Source organism: Pseudophryne corroboree, chromosome 5, assembly GCF_028390025.1.
Source record: "Pseudophryne corroboree isolate aPseCor3 chromosome 5, aPseCor3.hap2, whole genome shotgun sequence".
NCBI lineage: Eukaryota > Metazoa > Chordata > Amphibia > Anura > Myobatrachidae > Pseudophryne > Pseudophryne corroboree.
Window position 1 is genome coordinate 393,520,594 of NC_086448.1, and position 15,329 is coordinate 393,535,922.

Sequence of the window (15,329 nt, forward strand, 5' to 3'; positions counted from 1 at the left end):
GTTCCCTTGTGCTGCCTCAGTTGGATCTCCTTCACTTGACAGGGGGGTGCCCGAGTAGCGACCCTCCCTAGCTCTAACCCAACTCCTACTTACCTGCCAGGTGAGATACTATGATCATGAAGGTGCTTCTCCCAGGGCAAGGCTCACCCATTGCACTCTGGGTCTGCTGCTCCTGCGATTTCCCCAAATGTGGGAAACTTGACTGCAAAATTTGTGTTTCCCCTGGTCGGCTCTCTTATAATTCAGATCTCTTTGTCTCAGGTCTCTCTCCAGCCTAGTTTGCTGTCTGTTTCCACTACTCTTTTCTTGAGCCGCTCCCTTCTATTCCCTTGCGCACTATCCTGACTTCTCCCGTCTGCTTACTTTGTGCCTTCCAACGCACAATGCGAACTACAGGTAGTGCTGCAGGGCCCACACCCTTTTACTTGCCTTACAGAGCAGCTCTGGAGCTGTTACAGTGCCCAGCTGCTGCAAGAAATCAGCTTGAATGCTTCAGGGGCTGGGGCATAGCCAACATAAGTCCCACACCGAAGGAGGGTGGAGGTGTTTAATGCGAACTAGGGGTCATCCAAGCGCCGCAAAAGGCTGCCATGCCCTGCATACCCCTTTTCTCTTTTCATATGCAAATGAGGGTTCCAGCCAACTTTGACCCACTGCTTGGATGACATCACCGTATGCAAATCCGTCTTCTGCAGACCTTCCCCCAGGAATGCTTGTACTAGTTGTTGCATTTGGTTTGTTGTTTGGGGGTGCTTCAGTATTAGGCAGCCTTCTGCCCTCCCATGTTCATCTGAAAATATGTGTTCTCCCTGCAGTTGTTGTCCCCAGATGAGAGTTCCCTTGTGCTGCCTCAGTTGAATCTCCTTTACTTGACAGAGATGCGCCTGAGCAGCGGCCCTCCCCAGCCCTATCCCAAATCATACTTATTTTGCATAGCAGATACCATGGTCATGAAGATTATTCTCCCAGGGTGAGGTTCATTCATTGCATTCTGGGTATGTTGACCCCTGTGATTCCCCAAATGTGAGAAACTCGACTGCATTATTTGTGGCAGTGGGGGACTGTGTTTGTGCTTTCCTCTGGTCAGCTCTGGTAAAAGTCAGATTTATTTGTCTCAGATCTTCCTCTAGCCTTGTTCTTCTTTCGAGAGTTCCCTTGTGCTGCCTCAGTTGGATCTCCTTCACTTGACAGGGGGGTGCCCGAGCAGCGACCCTCCCCAGCTCTAGCCCAACTCCTACTTACCTGCCAGGTGAGACACTATGATCATGAAGATGCTTCTCCCAGGGCAAGGCTCACCCATTGCACTCTGGGTCTGCTGCTCCTGCGATTTCCCCAAATGTGGGAAACTTGACTGCATAATTTGTGTTTCCCCTGGTCGGCTCTCGTATAATTCAGATCTCTTTGTCTCAGGTCTCTCTCCAGCCTAGTTTGCTGTCTGTTTCCACTTCTCTTTTCTTGAGCCGCTCCCTTCTATGCCCTTGCGCACTATCCTGACTTCTCCCGTCTGCTTACTTTGTGCCTTCCAACGCACAATGCGAACTACAGGTAGTGCTGCAGGGCCCACACCCTTTTACTTGCCTTACAGAGCAGCTCTGGAGCTGTTACAGTGCCCAGCTGCTGCAAGAAATCAGCTTGAATGCTTCAGGGGCTGGGGCATATCCAACATGAGCCCCACACCGAAGGAGAGTGGAGGTGTTTAATGCGAACTAGGGGTCATCCAAGCGCCGCAAAAGGCCGCCATGCCCTGCACGCCCCTTTTCTCTTTTCATATGCAGACGAAGGTTGAAGCCAACTTTGACCCACTGCTTGGATGACATCACCATATGCAAATGTATCTGCTGCAGGCCTTCCCCCAGGAATGCTTGCACTAGTTGTTGCATTTGGTTTGTTGTTTGGGGGTGCTTCAGTATTAGGCAGCCTTCTGCCCTCCCATGTTCATCTGAAAATATGTGTTCTCCCTGCAGTTGTTGTCCCCAGATGAGAGTTCCCTTGTGCTGCCTCAGTTGAATCTCCTTTACTTGACAGACATGTGCCTGAGCAGCGGCCCTCCCCAGCCCTATCCCAAATCATACTTATTTTGCATAGGAGATACCATGGTCATGAAGATTGTTCTCCCAGGGTGAGGTTCATTCATTGCATTCTGGGTATGCTGACTCCTGTGATTTCCCCAAATGTGGGAAACTCGACTGCATTATTTGTGGTAGTGGGGGACTGTGTTTGTGCTTTTCTCTGGTCAGCTCTGGTAAAAGTCAGATTTATTTGTCTCAGATCTTCCTCTAGCCTTGTTCTTCTTTCGAGAGTTCCCTTGTGCTGCCTCAGTTGGATCTCCTTCACTTGACAGGGGGGTGCCCGAGCAGCGACCCTCCCCAGCTCTAACCCAACTCCTACTTACCTGCCAGGTGAGATACTATGATCATGAAGGTCCTTCTCCCAGGGCAAGGCTCACCCATTGCACTCTGGGTGTGCTGCTCCTGCGATTTCCCCAAATGTGGGAAACTTGACTGCAAAATTTGTGTTTCCCCTGGTCGGCTCTCTTATAATTCAGATCTCTTTGTCTCAGGTCTCTCTCCAGCCTAGTTTGCTGTCTGTTTCCACTACTCTTTTCTTGAGCCGCTCCCTTCTATTCCCTTGCGCACTATCCTGACTTCTCCCGTCTGCTTACTTTGTGCCTTCCAACGCACAATGCGAACTACAGGTAGTGCTGCAGGGCCCACACCCTTTTACTTGCCTTACAGAGCAGCTCTGGAGCTGTTACAGTGCCCAGCTGCTGCAAGAAATCAGCTTGAATGCTTCAGGGGCTGGGGCATAGCCAACATAAGTCCCACACCGAAGGAGGGTGGAGGTGTTTAATGCGAACTAGGGGTCATCCAAGCGCCGCAAAAGGCCGCCATGCCCTGCATACCCCTTTTCTCTTTTCATATGCAAATGAGGGTTCCAGCCAACTTTGACCCACTGCTTGGATGACATCACCATATGCAAATCCATGTGCTGCAGGCCTTCCCCCAGGAATGCTTGCACTAGTTGTTGCATTTGGTTTGTTGTTTGGCAGTGCTTCAGTATTAGACAGCCTTCTGCCCTCCCATGTTCATCTGAAAATATGTGTTCTCCCTGCAGTTGTTGTCCCCAGATGAGAGTTCCCTTGTGCTGCCTCAGTTGAATCTCCTTTACTTGACAGAGATGTGCCTGAGCAGCGGCCCTCCCCAGCCCTATCCAAAATCATACTTATTTTGCATAGGAGATACCATGGTCATGAAGATTGTTCTCCCAGGGTGAGGTTCATTCATTGCATTCTGGGTATGCTGACCCTTGTGATTTCCCCAAATGTGGGAAACTAGACTGCATTATTTGTGGTAGTGGGGGACTGTGTTTGTTCTTTCCTCTGGTCAGCTCTGGTAAAAGTCAGATTTCTTTGTCTCAGATCTTCCTCTAGCCTTGTTCTTCTTTCGAGAGTTCCCTTGTGTTGCCTCAGTTGGATCTCCTTCACTTGACAGGGGGGTGCCCGAGCAGCGACCCTCCCCAGCTCTAGCTCAACTCCTACTTACCTGCCAGGTGAGATACTATGATCATGAAGGTGCTTCTCCCAGGGTAAGGCTCACCCATTGCACTCTGGGTCTGCTGCTCCTGCGATTTCCCCAAATGTGGGAAACTTGACTGCATAATTTGTGTTTCCCCTGGTCGGCTCTCGTATAATTCAGATCTCTTTGTCTCAGGTCTCTCTCCAGCCTAGTTTGCTGTCTCTTTCCACTTCTCTTTTCTTGAGCCGCTCCCTTCTATGCCCTTGCGCACTATCCTGACTACTCCCGTCTGCTTACTTTGTGCCTTCCAATGCACAATGCGAACTACAGGTAGTGCTGCAGGGCCCACACCCTTTTACTTGCCTTACAGAGAAGCTCTGGAGTTGTTACAGTGCCCAGCTGCTGCAAGAAATCAGCTTGAATGCTTCAGGGGCTGGGGTATAGCCAACATGAGCCCCACACCGAAGGAGGGTGGAGGTGTTTAATGTGAACTAGGGGTCATCCAATCGCCGCAAAAGGCCGCCATGCCCTGCACGCCCCTTTTCTCTTTTCATATGCAGACGAGGGTTGAAGCCAACTTTGACCCACTGCTTGGATGACATCAACATATGCAAATCCATCTGCTGCAGGCCTTCCCCCAGGAATGCTTGCACTAGTTGTTGCATTTGGTTTGTTGTTTGTGGGTGCTTCAGTATTAGGCAGCCTTCTGCCCTCCCATGTTCATCTGAAAATATGTGTTCTCCCTGCAGTTGTTGTCCCCAGATGAGAGTTCCCTTGTGCTGCCTCAGTTGAATCTCCTTTACTTGACAGAGATGTGCCTGAGCAGCGGCCCTCCCCAGCCCTATCCCAAATCATACTTATTTTGCAAAGGAGAAACCATGGTCATGAAGATTGTTCTCCCAGGGTGAGGTTCATTCATTGCATTCTGGGTATGCTGCCCCTGTGATTTCCCCAAATGTGGGAAACTCGACTGCATTATTTGTGGTAGTGGGGGACTGTGTTTGTGCTTTCCTCTGGTCAGCTCTGGTAAAAGTCAGATTTCTTTGTCTCAGATCTTCCTCTAGCCTTGTTCTTCTTTCGAGAGTTCCCTTGTGCTGCCTCAGTTGGATCTCCTTCACTTGACAGGAGGGTGCCCGAGCAGCGACCCTCCCCAGCTCTAGCCCAACTCCTACTTACCTGCCAGGTGAGATACTATGATCATGAAGGTGCTTTTCCCAGGGCAAGGCTCACCCATTGCACTCTGGGTCTGCTGCTCCTGCGATTTCCCCAAATGTGGGAAACTTGACTGCATAATTTGTGTTTCCCCTGGTCGGCTCTCGTATAATTCAGATCTCTTTGTCTCAGGTCTCTCTCCAGCCTAGTTTGCTGTCTGTTTCCACTTCTCTTTTCTTGAGCCGCTCCCTTCTATGCCCTTGCGCACTATCCTGACTTCTCCCGTCTGCTTACTTTGTGCCTTCCAACGCACAATGCGAACTACAGGTAGTGCTGCAGGGCCCACACCCTTTTACTTGCCTTACAGAGCTGCTCTGGAGCTGTTACAGTGCCCAGCTGCTGCAAGAAATCAGCTTGAATGCTTCAGGGGTTGGGGCATAGCCAACATGAGTCCCACACCGAAGTAGGGTGGAGGTGTTTAATGCGAACGAGGGGTCATCCAAGCGCCGCAAAAGGCCACCATGCCCTGCATGCCCCTTTTCTCTTTTTATATGCAGACGAGGGTTGAAGCCAACTTTTACCCACTGCTTGGATGACATCACCATATGCAAATCCATGTGCTGCAGGCCTTCCCCCAGGAATGCTTGCACTAGTTGTTGCATTTGGTTTGTTGTTTGGGGGTGCTTCAGTATTAGGCAGCCTTCTGCCCTCCCATGTTCATCTGAAAATATGTGTTCTCCCTGCAGTTGTTGTCCCCAGATGAGAGTTCCCTTGTGCTGCCTCAGTTGAATCTCCTTTACTTGACAGAGATGTGCCTGAGCAGCGGCCCTCCCCAGCCCTATCCCAAATCATTCTTATTTTGCATAGGAGATACCATGGTCATGAAGATTGTTCTCCCAGGGTGAGGTTCATTCATTGCATTCTGGGTATGCTGACCCCTGTGATTTCCCCAAATGTGGGAAACTCGACTGCATTATTTGTGGTAGTGGGGGACTGTGTTTGTGCTTTCTTCTGGTCAGCTCTGGTAAAAGTCAGATTTCTTTGTCTCAGATCTTCCTCTAGCCTTGTTCTTCTTTCGATAGTTCCCTTGTGCTACCTCAGTTGGATCTCCTTCACTTGACAGGGGGGTGCCCGAGCAGCGACCCTCCCCAGCTCTAGCTCAACTCCTACTTACCTGCTGTCACGATCCGGGTATCTGGACGCCATTTCTTACCCATCAGATGCCTCCTAAGGCTGGCTCAGCGCTCCAGGACCGGATCCCATCTGTTATCCTGATGTGTACATTCCTGTATCCTCTCCTGTCACTCTGGGACGCTGTCACAGTAAACGCCATATTACACCTGGCATGGCGTCTCCCGCGGCCTCCGCCGCCGTCCCTGAACTTCTGCATGCAGAGTGTCTGAGTGGCGATTACGTCAGCCGCGGCCTCCGCTGTGTCCGCGTGGTTGGATGTGCATCTGTCAGCCTGGCGCCTCCTGTCTCCGGTGGCCGGCGCCGCCATTACTGTTTTCATTACCACATGGATTACAAACCAAACTTCCCTCCAAGTGTCTGCATGGGCGCAGCCATCTTGGATTCTGTCAGCTGATCATTTCCACCAATCTGTTCTTAGTATTGATAATCTGCATAATTGCCTAGCCAATCCCTTCCTTGCTGCAGGTATAAATACACTGTGCCTGAGCAAGGAAGGCGTCAGTGCTTTGGTTGTCAAACCTAGTTCCTGTTTGTCTCTCTCCTGTGATTGTCTTCCAGGTTCCAGCTCCTGTCTCAAGACTTCCACCATAGAGACCCGCACCAGCATTCCACCTGCGGTGTAGCCTGACTCTCCAATCCATTGTGGATTCATCTGTTTCAAGCTACAACATTACCTGCTTCCAGCTCAGCTTCCAGCAGAGTACAGCTTCCCTTAAAGGGCCGGTGTCCTTTCTACACTTTACCACTCTCCACCGGTATTATTATTTCTCCGCTCTCAAGTTCTACATTTCAGTTCATATTTCATCGCTCCCAAGTTCATTTATTATTTAACTGGTTCCAGCCAGTATCCACTCCGTGCTAACAACAGTCTGGTTCCAGCCAGTATCCACAGCAGCTGTTTTATCTTCAGCAACCCAGCTTTTCCTGGAACACCAGCTGGCACAATCCTGGGTTATCTCCATTGCTACAGTCGTGCCTGGTAAGGACTTTCCATCTAGAAGATCATAAGAACTATCTCACACTACCAGTGCCCTGTGGCTCCTGCCATCCTGTAGTACCCAGGAACTGTATTTATTCTTTGCTGAATTTTACGTTTTCTTTTACTGCTGCTGTGTTGCGGAGTTGTCATAATAAACATCATTGACTTTTATCCAAGTTGTCGTGGTCACGCCTTCGGGCAGTTATTATTCATGTTACTTACATGTCCAGGGGTCTGATACAACCTCCCAGGTTCCGGTACATCTCAGCCCCTACAACTGAGGCTGCCTCCCGTCAGCTCAGGCCCTCAGTTGTGACAGTAAGCACTGACCTAATGAATCCAGCCGGAGACCAGGATCAAGCGGCCAGGCCGATGCAAGAACTGGCAGCCCGACTAGAACATCAGGAGGCTGCACAGGGCCACATCATCCGCTGTCTCCAGGATCTCTTTACTCGGCTGGATGGGATTCAGACAACTCTCCGTGGATCAGGCGCGTCTGGTGCGTCAACCACAGTGACTCCAGCTATAACCCCACCCACCTTACCCATTTCTGCTCCACGTCTTCATCTTCCAACGCCAGCAAAATTTGACGGATCTCCAAGATTCTGCAGGGGATTTCTCAACCAGTGTGAGATTCAGTTTGAGCTACAACCTGGCAATTTTCCCAGTGACCGTACAAAAATTGCCTACATTATTTCTCTTCTCTGTGGCTCAGCCCTTGATTGGGCATCACCGTTATGGGAGAGGTCCGACACCCTGCTATCTTCCTACACTGCCTTCGTGTCAACATTCAGGCGCATCTTCGACGAGCCAGGCCGGGTAACCTCAGCTTCATCCGAGATTCTCCGTTTACGCCAGGGGTCACGTACTGTAGGACAATATCTGATACAGTTCCAGATCCTGGCATCCGAACTGGCATGGAACGACGAGGCCCTGTATGCTGCATTCTGGCATGGCTTATCTGAGCGTATTAAAGATGAGTTAGCTACCAGAGACTTACCTTCTAAGTTAGATGAGCTAATCTCACTCTGCACGAAAGTTGATTTACGTTTCAGAGAGAGAGCAACTGAGCGTGGAAGATCATCTGCTCCAAAATCTTCTGCTCCTCCTCCTCGTCAACTGTCACCATCTAAAGATGAGCCCATGCAACTTGGCCGTTCCCGTTTAACTCCTGCTGAGCGCCGAAGACGTCTCTCCGAGTTTCTATGTCTCTATTGTGCAGCTCCGTCTCACACCATTAATGCCTGTCCCAAACGTCCGGGAAACTCCAAATCCTAGCTCGCCAAGGAGAGGGCCGGCTAGGAGTAATGATCTCCTCTCCATCTCCTCAAGATTGTAATCTCCCAGTCTCGCTTCAAGTTGCTCAACGTTATCGGAACGTCATTGCCCTCCTTGATTCCGGAGCAGCTGGGAACTTTATTACCGAAGCCTATGTTAAACGGTGGTCCCTACCCACCGAGAGACTTCCTTCGTCCATTTCTTTAACTGCCGTGGATGGCAGCAAAATTTTTGATGCAGTTATTTCTTTAAGGACTCTACCAGTTCGTCTGAGAGTGGGAGTTCTTCATTCCGAACTTATTTCTTTTTTAGTGATTCCAAGAGCCACACATCCTGTGGTCCTGGGCCTTCCATGGCTCCGTCTTCACAATCCTACAATTGATTGGACGACTACGCAAATCCTGGCATGGGGTTCCTCCTGTGCTGAGACATGTTTGTTTAAAGTATTGCCTGTCTGTTCTTCCTCCCCCAGGTCGTCTGATGTTCCACCTCCTCCATATCAAGATTTCACGGATGTGTTCAGTAAAGCTTCTGCAGATATCCTTCCTCCTCATAGAGAATGGGACTGTCCGATTGATCTCGTTCCAGGGAAGGTTCCACCTCGAGGCCGAACTTATCCGTTGTCTCTGCCTGAGACGCATTCTATGGAGGAATATATTAAAGAGAACCTAGCAAAGGGGTTCATTCGACCTTCTTCTTCTCCAGCCGGCGCAGGCTTCTTTTTTGTAAAAAAGAAAGATGGTGGTCTGCGGCCGTGCATCGACTACAGAGGTTTGAACGACATTACCATCAAGAACCGTTATCCTTTACCCCTGATTACTGAGCTCTTTGACAGAGTTAGCGGAGCTACCATCTTTACAAAGCTGGACTTGCGAGGTGCATACAATCTCATCCGGATCCGTGAGGGTGACGAGTGGAAGACCGCCTTTAACACCCGTGACGGACATTATGAGTACCTCGTCATGCCCTTCGGATTGAGCAATGCTCCAGCTGTCTTCCAGCATTTTGTCAATGAGATCTTCAGAGACATTCTATACCGTCATGTCGTGGTCTATCTAGACGATATCCTCATTTTTGCCAACGATTTAGAGGAACATCGTTTTTGGGTTAAAGAGGTTCTGTCCCGTCTCCGTGTCAATCATCTCTATTGCAAATTAGAAAAATGCGTCTTTGAAGTCAAGTCCATTCCGTTTCTAGGGTACATTGTGTCCGGTTCCGGACTAGAGATGGATCCTGAGAAACTACAAGCAATCCAAAATTGGCCGGTACCCTTAACCCTCAAAGGGGTCCAGAGGTTCTTAGGGTTCGCCAACTATTACCGAAAGTTTATACGAGACTTTTCCACCATTGTGGCGCCTATTACTGCTTTCACTAAGAAGGGTGCTAACCCGTCCAAGTGGTCTGAAGAAGCCATGCAAGCATTTCATCTTTTAAAACAAAGGTTCATCTCTGCGCCTGTTCTGAAACAGCCTGACATCGACTCTCCTTTCATCTTAGAGGTGGATGCCTCCTCCGTTGGAGTAGGAGCGGTGTTATCTCAGAGGGCTAAAGATGGCCATTTACACCCTTGCAGTTTCTTCTCCCGGAAGTTCTCCCCAGCTGAGCGCAACTATGCCATTGGCGACCAGGAGTTGCTAGCCATCAAGCTCGCTCTAGAAGAGTGGAGGTATCTGTTGGAGGGAGCTTCTCATTCAATCACCATACTTACAGACCACAAGAACCTTTTATACCTGAAGGGCGCACAATGTCTCAACCCTCGTCAGGCCAGATGGGCACTTTTCTTTTCCAGGTTCGACTTTAAACTCCAGTTCTGTCCGGGCTCTCAGAATCGCAAGGCCGATGCCCTTTCCCGCTCATGGGAGCAAGAAAATGAGTCAGAGTCTTCAGACAAGCATCCTATTATAAATCCGTTGGCATTCTCCACGGTAGGGATGGACTCTACGCCCCCCTCAGGGAAAAGTTTTGTGAAGCCGATGCTAAGGAAGAAGCTCATGCATTGGGCCCATGCTTCCCGTTTTGCCGGACATACAGGTATCCAAAAAACCCTGGAGTTTATCTCTAGGTCCTATTGGTGGCCAACTCTGAAAAAGGACGTCTTGGAGTTTATTGCATCTTGCCCAAAGTGTGCCCAACATAAAGTATCCCGCCAGTCGCCTGCGGGGCAACTGGTTCCACTATCCGTTCCCCGTCGACCATGGACCCACTTGTCGATGGATTTCATTACAGACTTACCCATGTGCAACAAGTTCAATACCATCTGGGTGGTAGTTGACCGGTTCACCAAGATGGCACACTTCATTCCTCTCACCGGTCTTCCGTCAGCTTCCAAGTTGGCTCAAGTATTCATACAAGAGATCTTCCGACTCCACGGTCTTCCTGAAGAAATTATCTCAGATCGAGGAGTTCAAATCACAGCCAAATTCTGGCGAAGTTTATGTCAAGTCCTCCAAGTCAAGCTAAAGTTTTCCACGGCTTACCATCCTCAGACCAATGGTCAAACCGAGAGGGTGAATCAGGACTTGGAGGCCTTCCTCCGCATCTATGTGTCCTCCTCTCAAGATGACTGGGTTCAATTACTTCCCTGGGCCGAGTTCTGTCATAACAACCAGTATCATTCTTCATCTGCTTCAACACCATTCTTCACTAACTTTGGATTCCACCCTAAAGTCCCTGAGTTCCAACCGCTTCCAGCAACTTCTGTTCCCGCAGTGGATATCACCTTGCATCAGTTTGCCAATATCTGGAAGAGCGTACGATCAGCTCTGCTCAAGGCATCGTTCAGGTACAAGAAGTTTGCGGATAAGAAGCGTCGAGCAGTTCCTGCTCTCAAGGTGGGTGATCGGGTATGGTTATCCACGAAGAATTTGAGGTTAAGAGTTCCCAGTATGAAGTTTGCACCTCGCTATATCGGTCCTTTCAAGATTGAACAAGTCATCAACCCTGTTGCTTACAGACTCCAGTTGCCTCCCTTCTTAAAAATACCCAGGACATTCCATGTTTCCCTGTTGAAACCGCTGATCTTGAATCGGTTTCATTCCTCACTTCCTCCAACTCCGAAAGTCCAAACTCAACGAGGCGTTGAGTATGAAGTGGCCAAGATCCTGGACTCACGTCACCGTTACGGTCAACTACAATATCTTATTGACTGGAAGGGTTATGGTCCTGAGGAACGTTCATGGACCAATGCTTCTGATGTCCATGCTCCTGCCTTGGTCTGGAGATTCCATTCCAAGTTTCCTCAAAAGCCAAAGAAGTGTCCTGGGGCCACTCCTAAAGGGGGGGGTGCTGTCACGATCCGGGTATCTGGACGCCATTTCTTACCCATCAGATGCCTCCTAAGGCTGGCTCAGCGCTCCAGGACCGGATCCCATCTGTTATCCTGATGTGTACATTCCTGTATCCTCTCCTGTCACTCTGGGACGCTGTCACAGTAAACGCCATATTACACCTGGCATGGCGTCTCCCGCGGCCTCCGCCGCCGTCCCTGAACTTCTGCATGCAGAGTGTCTGAGTGGCGATTACGTCAGCCGCGGCCTCCGCTGTGTCCGCGTGGTTGGATGTGCATCTGTCAGCCTGGCGCCTCCTGTCTCCGGTGGCCGGCGCCGCCATTACTGTTTTCATTACCACATGGATTACAAACCAAACTTCCCTCCAAGTGTCCGCATGGGCGCAGCCATCTTGGATTCTGTCAGCTGATCATTTCCACCAATCTGTTCTTAGTATTGATAATCTGCATAATTGCCTAGCCAATCCCTTCCTTGCTGCAGGTATAAATACACTGTGCCTGAGCAAGGAAGGCGTCAGTGCTTTGGTTGTCAAACCTAGTTCCTGTTTGTCTCTCTCCTGTGATTGTCTTCCAGGTTCCAGCTCCTGTCTCAAGACTTCCACCATAGAGACCCGCACCAGCATTCCACCTGCGGTGTAGCCTGACTCTCCAATCCATTGTGGATTCATCTGTTTCCAGCTACAACATTACCTGCTTCCAGCTCAGCTTCCAGCAGAGTACAGCTTCCCTTAAAGGGCCGGTGTCCTTTCTACACTTTACCACTCTCCACCGGTATTATTATTTCTCCGCTCTCAAGTTCTACATTTCAGTTCATATTTCATCGCTCCCAAGTTCATTTATTATTTAACTGGTTCCAGCCAGTATCCACTCCGTGCTAACAACAGTCTGGTTCCAGCCAGTATCCACAGCAGCTGTTTTATCTTCAGCAACCCAGCTTTTCCTGGAACACCAGCTGGCACAATCCTGGGTTATCTCCATTGCTACAGTCGGGCCTGGTAAGGACTTTCCATCTAGAAGATCATAAGAACTATCTCACACTACCAGTGCCCTGTGGCTCCTGCCATCCTGTAGTACCCAGGAACTGTATTTATTCTTTGCTGACTTTTACGTTTTCTTTTACTGCTGCTGTGTTGCGGAGTTGTCATAATAAACATCATTGACTTTTATCCAAGTTGTCGTGGTCACACCTTCGGGCAGTTATTATTCATGTTACTTACATGTCCAGGGGTCTGATACAACCTCCCAGGTTCCGGTACATCTCAGCCCCTACAACTGAGGCTGCCTCCCGTCAGCTCAGGCCCTCAGTTGTGACACCTGCCAGGTGAGATGCTATGATCATGAAGGTGCTTCTCCCAGGGCAAGGCTCACCCATTGCACTCTGGGTCTGCTGCTCCTGTGATTTCCCCAAATGTGGGAAACTTGACTGCATAATTTGTGTTTCCCCTGGTCGGCTCTCGTATAATTCAGATCTCTTTGTCTCAGGTCTCTCTCCAGCCTAGTTTGCTGTCTGTTTCCACTTCTCTTTTCTTGAGCCGCTCCCTTCTATGCCCTTGCGCACTATCCTGACTACTCCCGTCTGCTTACTTTGTGCCTTCCAACGCACAATGCGAATTACAGGTAGTACTGCAGGGCCCACACCCTTTTACTTGCCTTACAGAGCAGCTCTGGAGCTGTTACAGTGCCCAGCTGCTGCAAGAAATCAGCTTGAATGCTTCAGGGGCTGGGGCATAGCCAACATGAGCCCCACACCGAAGGAGGGTGGAGGTGTTTAATGCGAACTAGGGGTCATCCAAGCGCCGCAAAAGGCCGCCATGCCCTGCACGCCCCTTTTCTCTTTTCATATGCAGACGAGGGTTGAAGCCAACTTTGACCCACTGCTTGGATGACATCACCATATGCAAATCCATCTGCTGCAGGCCTTCCCCCAGGAATGCTTGCACTAGTTGTTGCATTTGGTTTGTTGTTTGGCAGTGCTTCAGTATTAGGCAGCCTTCTGCCCTCCCATGTTCATCTGAAAATATGTGTTCTCCCTGCAGTTGTTGTCCCCAGATGAGAGTTCCCTTGTGCTGCCTCAGTTGAATCTCCTTTACTTGACAGAGATGTGCCTGAGCAGCGGCCCTCCCCAGCCCTATCCCAAATCATTCTTATTTTGCATAGGAGATACCATGGTCATGAAGATTGTTCTCCCAGGGTGAGGTTCATTCATTGCATTCTGGGTATGCTGACCCCTGTGATTTCCCCAAATGTGGGAAACTCAACTGCATTATTTGTGGTAGTGGGGGACTGTGTTTGTACTTTCTTCTGGTCAGCTCTGGTAAAAGTCAGATTTCTTTGTCTCAGATCTTCCTCTAGCCTTGTTCTTCTTTCGATAGTTCCCTTGTGCTGCCTCAGTTGGATCTCCTTCACTTGACAGGGGGGTGCCCGAGCAGCGACCCTCCCCAGCTCTAGCTCAACTCCTACTTACCTGCCAGGTGAGATACTATGATCATGAAGGTGCTTCTCCCAGGGCAAGGCTCACCCATTGCACTCTGGGTCTGCTGCTCCTGCGATTTCCCCAAATGTGGGAAACTTGACTGCATAATTTGTGTTTCCCCTGGTCGGCTCTCGTATAATTCAGATCTCTTTGTCTCAGGTCTTTCTCCAGCCTAGTTTGCTGTCTGTTTCCACTTCTCTTTTCTTGAGCCGCTCCCTTCTATGCCCTTGCGCACTATCCTGACTACTCCCGTCTGCTTACTTTGTGCCTTCCAACGCACAATGCGAACTACAGGTAGTGCTGCAGGGCCCACACCCTTTTACTTGCCTTACAGAGCAGCTCTGGAGCTGTTACAGTGCCCAGCTGCTGCAAGAAATCAGCTTGAATGCTTCAGGGGCTGGGGCATAGCCAACATGAGCCCTACACCGAAGGAGGGTGGAGGTGTTTAATGCGAACTAGGGGTCATCCAATCGCCGCAAAAGGCCGCCATGCCCTGCACGCCCCTTTTCTCTTTTCATATGCAGACGAGGGTTGAAGCCAACTTTGACCCACTGCTTGGATGACATCACCATATGCAAATCCATCTGCTGCAGGCCTTCCCCCAGGAATGCTTGCACTAGTTGTTGCATTTGGTTTGTTGTTTGTGGGTGCTTCAGTATTAGGCAGCCTTCTGCCCTCCCATGTTCATCTGAAAATATGTGTTCTCCCTGCAGTTGTTGTCCCCAGATGAGAGTTCCCTTGTGCTGCCTCAGTTGAATCTCCTTTACTTGACAGAGATGTGCCTGAGCAGCGGCCCTCCCCAGCCCTATCCCAAATCATACTTATTTTGCAAAGGAGAAACCATGGTCATGAAGATTGTTCTCCCAGGGTGAGGTTCATTCATTGCATTCTGGGTATGCTGCCCCTGTGATTTCCCCAAATGTGGGAAACTCGACTGCATTATTTGTGGTAGTGGGGGACTGTGTTTGTGCTTTCCTCTGGTCAGCTCTGGTAAAAGTCAGATTTCTTTGTCTCAGATCTTCCTCTAGCCTTGTTCTTCTTTCTAGAGTTCCCTTGTGCTGCCTCAGTTGGATCTCCTTCACTTGACAGGGGGGTGCCCGAGCAGCGACCCACCCCAGCTCTAGCCCAACTCCTACTTACCTGCCAGGTGAGATACTATGATCATGAAGGTGCTTCTCCCAGGGCAAGGCTCACCCATTGCACTCTGGGTGTGCTGCTCCTGCGATTTCCCCAAATGTGGGAAACTTGACTGCATAATTTGTGTTTCCCCTGTTCGGCTCTCGTATAATTCAGATCTCTTTGTCTCAGGTTTCTCTCCAGCCTAGTTTGCTGTCTGTTTCCACTTCTCTTTTCTTGAGCCGCTCCCTTCTATGCCCTTGCGCACTATCCTGACTTCTCCCGTCTGCTTACTTTGTGCCTTCCAACGCACAATGCGAACTACAGGTAGTGCTG

General features: G+C 49.9%; 12 non-coding genes and 3 pseudogenes across 12 annotated transcripts; all 15 read left to right on the forward strand.

The window, feature by feature from the left end:
* Window positions 1-85: 85 nt before the first annotated feature.
* Window positions 86-227, forward strand: LOC134931166 (U1 spliceosomal RNA; annotated as a pseudogene).
* Window positions 228-919: 692 nt separating this feature from the next.
* On the forward strand, window positions 920-1,082 carry LOC134930988 (U1 spliceosomal RNA). The gene has a single exon (XR_010178879.1). It is a non-coding gene; the product is annotated as a U1 spliceosomal RNA (small nuclear RNA).
* Window positions 1,083-1,234: 152 nt separating this feature from the next.
* LOC134931113 (U1 spliceosomal RNA) lies at window positions 1,235-1,397 on the forward strand. Its single transcript, XR_010178977.1, has one exon. It is a non-coding gene; the product is annotated as a U1 spliceosomal RNA (small nuclear RNA).
* Window positions 1,398-2,068: 671 nt separating this feature from the next.
* Window positions 2,069-2,232, forward strand: LOC134930888 (U1 spliceosomal RNA). Its single transcript, XR_010178791.1, has one exon. It is a non-coding gene; the product is annotated as a U1 spliceosomal RNA (small nuclear RNA).
* A 152-nt stretch (window positions 2,233-2,384) lies between these two features.
* On the forward strand, window positions 2,385-2,526 carry LOC134931116 (U1 spliceosomal RNA; annotated as a pseudogene).
* A 692-nt stretch (window positions 2,527-3,218) lies between these two features.
* Window positions 3,219-3,382, forward strand: LOC134930965 (U1 spliceosomal RNA). Its single transcript, XR_010178860.1, has one exon. It is a non-coding gene; the product is annotated as a U1 spliceosomal RNA (small nuclear RNA).
* A 152-nt stretch (window positions 3,383-3,534) lies between these two features.
* LOC134931057 (U1 spliceosomal RNA) lies at window positions 3,535-3,697 on the forward strand. Its single transcript, XR_010178930.1, has one exon. It is a non-coding gene; the product is annotated as a U1 spliceosomal RNA (small nuclear RNA).
* A 671-nt stretch (window positions 3,698-4,368) lies between these two features.
* Window positions 4,369-4,531, forward strand: LOC134930891 (U1 spliceosomal RNA). The gene has a single exon (XR_010178794.1). It is a non-coding gene; the product is annotated as a U1 spliceosomal RNA (small nuclear RNA).
* A 152-nt stretch (window positions 4,532-4,683) lies between these two features.
* LOC134931126 (U1 spliceosomal RNA) lies at window positions 4,684-4,846 on the forward strand. Its single transcript, XR_010178986.1, has one exon. It is a non-coding gene; the product is annotated as a U1 spliceosomal RNA (small nuclear RNA).
* Window positions 4,847-5,517: 671 nt separating this feature from the next.
* Window positions 5,518-5,681, forward strand: LOC134930923 (U1 spliceosomal RNA). The gene has a single exon (XR_010178824.1). It is a non-coding gene; the product is annotated as a U1 spliceosomal RNA (small nuclear RNA).
* A 7,031-nt stretch (window positions 5,682-12,712) lies between these two features.
* LOC134931182 (U1 spliceosomal RNA) lies at window positions 12,713-12,873 on the forward strand. The gene has a single exon (XR_010179021.1). It is a non-coding gene; the product is annotated as a U1 spliceosomal RNA (small nuclear RNA).
* Window positions 12,874-13,544: 671 nt separating this feature from the next.
* Window positions 13,545-13,708, forward strand: LOC134930877 (U1 spliceosomal RNA). Its single transcript, XR_010178781.1, has one exon. It is a non-coding gene; the product is annotated as a U1 spliceosomal RNA (small nuclear RNA).
* Window positions 13,709-13,860: 152 nt separating this feature from the next.
* Window positions 13,861-14,023, forward strand: LOC134931060 (U1 spliceosomal RNA). The gene has a single exon (XR_010178933.1). It is a non-coding gene; the product is annotated as a U1 spliceosomal RNA (small nuclear RNA).
* Window positions 14,024-14,694: 671 nt separating this feature from the next.
* Window positions 14,695-14,857, forward strand: LOC134930892 (U1 spliceosomal RNA). Its single transcript, XR_010178795.1, has one exon. It is a non-coding gene; the product is annotated as a U1 spliceosomal RNA (small nuclear RNA).
* A 152-nt stretch (window positions 14,858-15,009) lies between these two features.
* On the forward strand, window positions 15,010-15,144 carry LOC134931013 (U1 spliceosomal RNA; annotated as a pseudogene).
* The last annotated feature ends 185 nt before the right edge of the window (window positions 15,145-15,329 follow it).